Below are 7,724 nucleotides of genomic sequence, written 5' to 3'. Positions count from 1 at the left end.
TGTTTGGAGAATCAACACGTGTTTATCCCCTTAGCCTTTGACACTTTTGGTTTCTTAGCTCCGGATGCCGTGGACCTTTTGAATAGAGTTCAGAAAGTTGTGTATAGTAACGTATCAGCCCATAAGAATCAAAACTTTGTTTTTAGTCGGATTGGGTTTGCTATCCAAAAGGGGGTTGCGGCGCAGCTTGTTGCCCGCTTACCTGCCACTTCATTGTAAATCGTTTGGATGTTTCTATGAAATATAAAAGGAGCCAATAAAAAAAATTATATAAACGAGAGTTATTCGTTTAATATTCGTGTGTTGATTATCGATACGGGACTTGAATTGGTATCAGAGCAAAGTTCAAGAAATCGATAATTGGTCGGCGGCGAGCGGTGGCTTGAGAAGGAGCTATCATCGGTGCATATCGGAACCAAGTTGGGTTTCCGAATCAAAGAGAGTTTTTTGTTAACGTCGGTTGGTCTAACCGTGTTAGTGGTTCTTTTCTGTTCGTGTGGCGGCAATTCGAAGGGTTTCTGTGTTTGCGATCAGTCAAAGAAAGATTAATCGAAAAAGGAGGTTAACTATTTTCTAATTGGTTCTTTGGTTAAAAAGGGTAAAAGGGAGACACGATCTTGAATTGTCGATGAGCAGGGGTTTGTTTGAAGACACAAAAGTCAAATAGTATTTATTTGGAATACATGTCAAGAATAAATAAATAAATAAATAAATAAAGTGTGTTGCAATTAAAGTTTGTAGTTGCACACAATTACTTTTCAACTGGTAATCGTGATCAGGTTGCTACGAGCCAGTGGGTTCGGTTCTGAAAAGTTGTTCAGACTAGTTGGCTTGTATTTTGTTCCAACGAAGTGGAGTAAGGGTGTTCAAAGGCGTTAATGGCAGGTGACATAGAAGAGCCAATAATCCAACCCAAAGCGAGTGGGGGGATATCGTTGCAGGTTCCAAAGTTGAACGGAACTAATTACATCACATGGGCGATTGTGGTGGAAGCGATCTTGGATGATCAAGAGTTATGGGAAGTTGTTCAACCGAATGAGGGTGCGGTTATTGATGCGAAGAAAAATAAAACGGCAAGGTCGTTTTTGTTCCAAGTTATGGAAGGTAATATTCTTCTTCAGGTTTCTCAATACAAGAATGCTCGAGAAATATGGACGCCTTTGAAGGCACAGTTTGTTGGGGCGGAACGAGTTCAAAAGGCTCGACTATTAACGTTGAAAAGTGAATTTGAGAAACTCAAGATGGCGGAAGACGAGACTGTTGATCAGTTTGCGGGAAAAATAACCGGTATGGTTTCAAATGCAACGGGTCTTGGTCACGTATTCGAGCAAGATGTATTGGTGAAAAATTTACTTGACGCGGTTCCAGACAAATACTTCAATCTGGTAGCTTCAATTGAGCAAACGGTTGATCTCGATAGTATGAGGTTTGAAGATGTTGTTGGAAGACTTAAGGCGTTTGAGGAACGTCTACGAGGGAGAGAACGCGCTTCAAATTCACAAGATCAGTTACTTTTCAATCGGTCGGAAAGTAGTTACAAAGGTAAGTCGTATGATTAGTCCGGTAGCCGAGGTAAGGGTTGGCCGAGTTCGCGGGGACGTGGAAAAGGCCGTGACCGGAGGTCAAGATCGGGATGATGAAGATCAAGATGGTTGTGAAAACCGAGATGGTCAACATCGTGGGTCAAGGTATACGGGTCAAAGAAAAGATCGTCAATGGAGAAAAAGGGATATGTCACAGGTTCAGTGTTTCTGTTGTGATGAGTTCGGTCGATTTGCGTCTTCGTGTCCGGAACGTATGAAGAAAAAGGAAGAATCTAACATGAACAAAATAGATGATTTTGATCCAAGCTTATTTGTGATTAAAGGTAATCAGAAAACGGTTTTTCTGAATGAAGATGGTGTGATTCTAAAGCGTTTCGAAATCGAACCGATGGAGAAAGATGTTTGGTATCTCGACAACGGAGCATCGAATCACATGACGGGTAATAAATCATATTTTTATGAATTGAATGAATGTGTCACAGGAACGGTGAAGTTCGGAGATGAATCTTGTATTGATATTCGGGGAAAAGGGTCGGTCTTAATTGAAGGAAAAACGGGGGAGCAACGTTTGTTGACCGATGTCTACTACATCCCGAGCCTGCAGTGCAATATCATAAGTCTTGGTCAAGCACGGAAGGTGGATGCGAGATTCACATGAAACATGATTTGCTAACCATGAAAGATGATACAGGTAAGCTTTTGATGAAGGTGACAAGGACCAAGAATCGATTGTACAAGATTAATCTCAAGATAACAAGTCCCGGTAAACGAGCTATCATTGGAATGAGAATTTTGCAGGTAGGGATCTTCAAAGTATTGGACTGAAAGAAGACAAGCCGGTTACGAGTCAGATTCCAATCAAAGATCCAAGTTCCAAAATTCAAAGTCCAAAGAAGAGTGTCCAAGAAACTAAACGCGCAGTCAAGGAAGTGATTCAAGCCCAAGGGAAGGCGTCTAATGATCAAACGAAGCAAGTGTGTCTTCTAGCCAAGTGGAGCCGAAAGAACATTGCAAGAGATCATGAAAAGCCTCTGGAGAATCAAGAGAATGTTGACAAACGTGAAGTTGAAGACCTGCCAATTTCGAGTAGAAAATTAGGGGGTGAGTCGGGTGACTCGGGTACAACAATTGCGGGGGTGATTGTTGGGTCAATTGTTGTCTGGCCCAAGTGTAAGGCATAACCCAAGAAGTAGGGTTTATTATATTTGGTAATGTCTTGACTAGCAAGTTAGGTTAGTCTATATAAACCGGGTAATGGTTAGACATTAGAGAGGTGAGTTTGGTGTAACCGAGTTAGGGTTCATCAAGAGTCAAACCGAGTTAGGGTTTGAGAGTATTGTAATCAGTTTTTTGAGTGAGATTTTCTGATTAATATAAACGAGAGTTATTCGTTTAATATTTGTGTGTTGATTATCGATACGGGACTTGAAAGTGAACAAACATAATTGACACTTAAAGCAATTATAATGGTAATGTGAAGAGCAATTATGTGTTGGGCTTAAAGTTTTAAGACTAGAATAAGGTGTAATGACCCAAAAAATTTATATGAATACATTAACAAATGTGAAGGAATGAACTTAAATGAACCAACATTAAGGAACGTTAACAAACAATAATAAAGAAATGAGGCATGTGTTCATTTTGTTTGTTTAACAAGATGAACAACAAAAAGTTCATGTTCATAATTCGTTTATTTTAATAAACGGAACGAACTTTCTATCAAACAATTCAGAAGTCTAGTCGTTCCTGCAATTTACTTATTTTCGATCTCTGTTTTTAGGGGTTATCATGTGTGTACTGTTTGGTTATTTTAAATGTAATCTTTTACATATTATGATGCATGCACCACTACTTTTAATTAGAAGTAATGTATTAGCGTATGTGATGTTTACTTATTTTGGTTGTACGTTTATGATGTATTTTAAACATGGTAACGAACTAACGACACAAGCTAAACATAGTAGTATTTTCCACTTTCCACACTAAGGAACAATAGAAGGCCAATACACATCCGAATTTGTTTTTTCTATGCATAATAATAAAATTTATTTTAATTGTAACTTTATTTATATTTAAGTATGAAGTTTCACTTATTTAACTTTAGTAAGCGTTATGTATACGTCGGTACCACCTATACTACTAAAAAGGTATACTAGATTTATACATTAACAAGTTCAAATTTAGAAACACAAGATATTGTTCGTATAGATACCAGTCGTATACTATTTCTATAGAATGGCATAAAGTTCGTACTACATGCCATACTATGTACCCGTATCGGTTTAAATATCAATATATGATTTTTACTTTTATTTTAACTTATAAAATTTTAATTTTCAATCACCATCTAATTCATATAGGAAAAGCATACGATATAGCTTGCTATACATACGGGTAGTATGCTCAGATATTATGGAGTCAGATTTCATTTCTACTGTACGTGTGTATGGATAGCCAAAACGGTGTGCCTATATATATAATTGCCCATTATTGTCACATCAAATATCATTTGATGTTACAAGATAGATCCTCAAGCCTTATCTTGTCCCCTCTTCATATCAAAATAAAATTTCCATTAAATTTTGTGGTAGCTTCGACAAGTACTCTTTGTCTTTTGTACTACCGCAAGTTAACAAATAAGAACCACGAAAAACACATTCCACCAAAGGTTATTTTTTTTATTAAAAAGATCGGTTATAAAAATCCGACATTTATTGTCAAAATATTAACAAACGCAAAGAAAATATACGCAACACTAAAGTTGACAGGAGAGGTAAGATTTAAATTTAAACTAATATTAACAACCCTATATAATTTTATATATTGAATTAACCTTAAGTATTTTATAGCAATTAGGTAGGTTTTAGTTGTAATTAGTTGAGGTTAATTATACAATAATATCTCATTTCCTCCATTTCTCTTCTCTTATTTCATACGAATCTACATCTATTTCCTAACCCAATGCAATCAAAACATGCTAACTTGTAAACTAATGATCTAGGACCAGGTTTGATGATAGATAAATCTGCAGTGTTATTTAACTTTTTTTTTATGAGTAATAAAGGAAAAGTTCCTTCATTTACACAGAGATTGTGTTTACATCACTACAAATCAAAAGTTACCAAAATGTCCCTCCAAACATGTTGTCACCTTTCTTTTTCTTACTCGCATGACACATTTGTCCTCCAATCAAATAATGCTGGCTGGGCTCAAACTAGTCGTCACAGACAAGTTTAATGAACAAGTAGGTTGTCTCAAACAAGTTTGGAGTAGTGGCGAAGCTTGGATTAAGACACCGGGGGGGGGGGGGGGGGAGGCGGACTCAAAATGTATACAAAATATCACAAACAAAGGGGGGACTTAAATTTTCGGCAGAAAACGGCTAAATTTACACTACGTATAGAAAATTTTGGGCGAAAACGACTAAATTTTACACTACGTATAAAAAAAATTTCGACCGAAAACGGCTAAATTTACACTACGTATAAAAATTTTTGGGCGAAAACGGTTAAATTTTACACTACCTATAAAAGATTTCGACCGAAAATGGCTAAATTTGACACTACGTATATAAAATTTCGATCGAAAACGGCTAAATTTACACTACATATATAAAATTTCGAGCGAAAACGGCTAAATTTTACACTACGCATATAACATTTTGGTCAAAAGCGGCTAAATTTACACTACATATAAAAAATTTCAGCTGAAAACTGGTAAATTTACACTACCGCGTAAAAAAACATGGGGGGCCGGGGCCACCCCTGGCCCTAAGAGTCCTTCGCCACTGGTTTGGAGAATAGAGCGTTGTGCAGACGAGCTTGTAAGCAGGATGTCCAAACAAGCGTGTAGACAAACAGGTCGTCCCGGACAAGTTTAGTGATCAAATATGTTTTCCCAATGAATTTCGTTAAACAAACGAGCTTGTAAGCAGGATGTCCAAACAAGCGCCTACTTATTGGTCCTACGAACACATCATCCAATCTTACAAAAACATCAATGATGGCGTGTTTGTAGATGACATTTATGAAACTCTTGATTTGTTGGGACATAAACGGAAACTCTCTTTTAAGGACATTTTAAGAATTTTTCTTGTCGTATAACGACACTCATAAATGTAAATGATTACCGCATATTAATTTACATAACCAGCATTATGTTTAATTATTATTGTTCAACTATGCCATATTCATTTACCGGCCTACTAATACGTGGCTGGAGCCTCGAGTTGCTCCCTTAAGGCTTAAGACATGCGTGTAATCGTTTAATATACGTAGGGGACTCTTATCTATGACAATATTTATCCTCAAAATTTTATGTGTGGTAATTATGATGAGCATTTTCTCATAAATGGGTTACATAATCATCCATGTTGGAAACTAGCATGCCGGTGTGTTGTACCAAAATCTGATGGTCAATATGATTATAGTGGTCTGTTCATTAAATATATCTGAAGCATGGAATCATTCAATTCATGTTAAAAAAATGAAACAAGAAATTTCCATGATGCCACAAGTAACGATACATATATAGTAGTTGTGAGTATTTAATACACGCGTTCTTGTAGGGGCCAAGAAGCAAATCTAAATAAAAATCGTGAGGGATCCACCGAAGATGGGTCAATGTCGGCAGCTGGCATATACAGACCGAATCAAACAAATTAGAAACGCACGAATGCAATCACCAACCAGGTGCATGCAACCATGTGCACCAATTTATTATAAAATGGTGATTTTGGGTTACACGGCGCAGTCACCATCAATGCCGTTACAACTTCTCTAGACGAAAACATACTCAAAGCATTTATACTAGTGTCTTATCTTCGACTTTGTAATTTAGCTAGTAATAACATATAATGAAGCACCCCAACCTAGCGTCGTTTCATCGTTTGATTTATTCATGATATATAGTTTTCAAGTTATAAAAATTCGATTGACTTTCATAGCCGAAATATAAACAAGTCTTAAAACATTCAAACGTAGAAACATAGTCTTGAGACAAATATAAAATGCCTAGATGGGTGCTAGTGTTTAGTCCGGTTAGTCTGTCGAGCCACTCCCCACCAACACTAACTAATCCGGCAATTAATTAACCTGAGTGCATATTAAAAGTCAGCTATATTAAGTGAGTTTTAGTTTAAGATGTTACATAGAACTTTCATAACATATCATACAGAAACCTATCAAGTAATAACATAATTACGTTATAATTAATTGATACTTCTTCATGATTTCATATAACATACACATTCATCCTTTCACATTTCGTACAAATCTAAGTAATGTGAACACGTACAAGGGTCGCATGCCTTCCATATGTTTGCCTAGTCAGTCCACATGTCCCGTATGACCCATGCATACAACCGACTTACATGCATACAACGGCGTCGGGCGATGGCCGTCATCATTATAATTCCATGTGTACCGTAAGACCCGTTATATTATGTAAACATATACACGGCTACATGCCTTACCTATGCTTACATTATCATATTCTACATATCAATTACATTATAAACACATATAATGGTCGCACACCTTCCTTATATCCACATTGTACATGGTACATACTCTTTCGTAACCATTAAGACGTTCACATAATATCTTTATTATGTTCCTCCACCTTTTCGTTTAAAAAAAATATCATTCGCAAATATTAAACTTAGTCATTCTTTATCATACGAGGCTAGAAGCCAAAACTGTCATTTCATTTCAATCAATCATATAGTGAGACAGTGAGTATCCACATCGACCCCAAATCATAACATAAAAGAGAAGGAGGGGGGGGGGGGGGTTGATTCTAGAAACTCACCTGCTAAAAGAACTCCCTAATTACTAAGTAATCCCTTCTTGGACCGAACAAGTACTTGAAGGACTTTACAAGGTTGCGTAAATTAATACAACACGATATACAGCTAAAAATGGTGATTGAATGAGATAACTTGTTGGGACCATTAATTTATCGTTGATGAGTGGTCATGATAAGGATGGTCGAGACATGAAGAAACTGAATAACACGAACCAATAGGAATAGGTAAGAGAGATGATAAATCAAGATTAATTGACGCCATTCATTTTTAAGAAGTGAGAGAACATGAAAGAATACATGAAACAAATAAGTGTGAAGAAGAACTTAACATTAAGATAAATATTTCCCTAAGATTGGGATGTGAAGTATACA

The sequence above is a fragment of the Bidens hawaiensis genome, unplaced genomic scaffold (genome assembly GCF_021521415.1).
Source record: "Bidens hawaiensis isolate Kalapana, Puna unplaced genomic scaffold, B.hawaiensis_p1.1 tig00023992_1, whole genome shotgun sequence".
NCBI lineage: Eukaryota > Viridiplantae > Streptophyta > Magnoliopsida > Asterales > Asteraceae > Bidens > Bidens hawaiensis.
Note: the sequence above shows the minus strand (reverse complement) of the source record.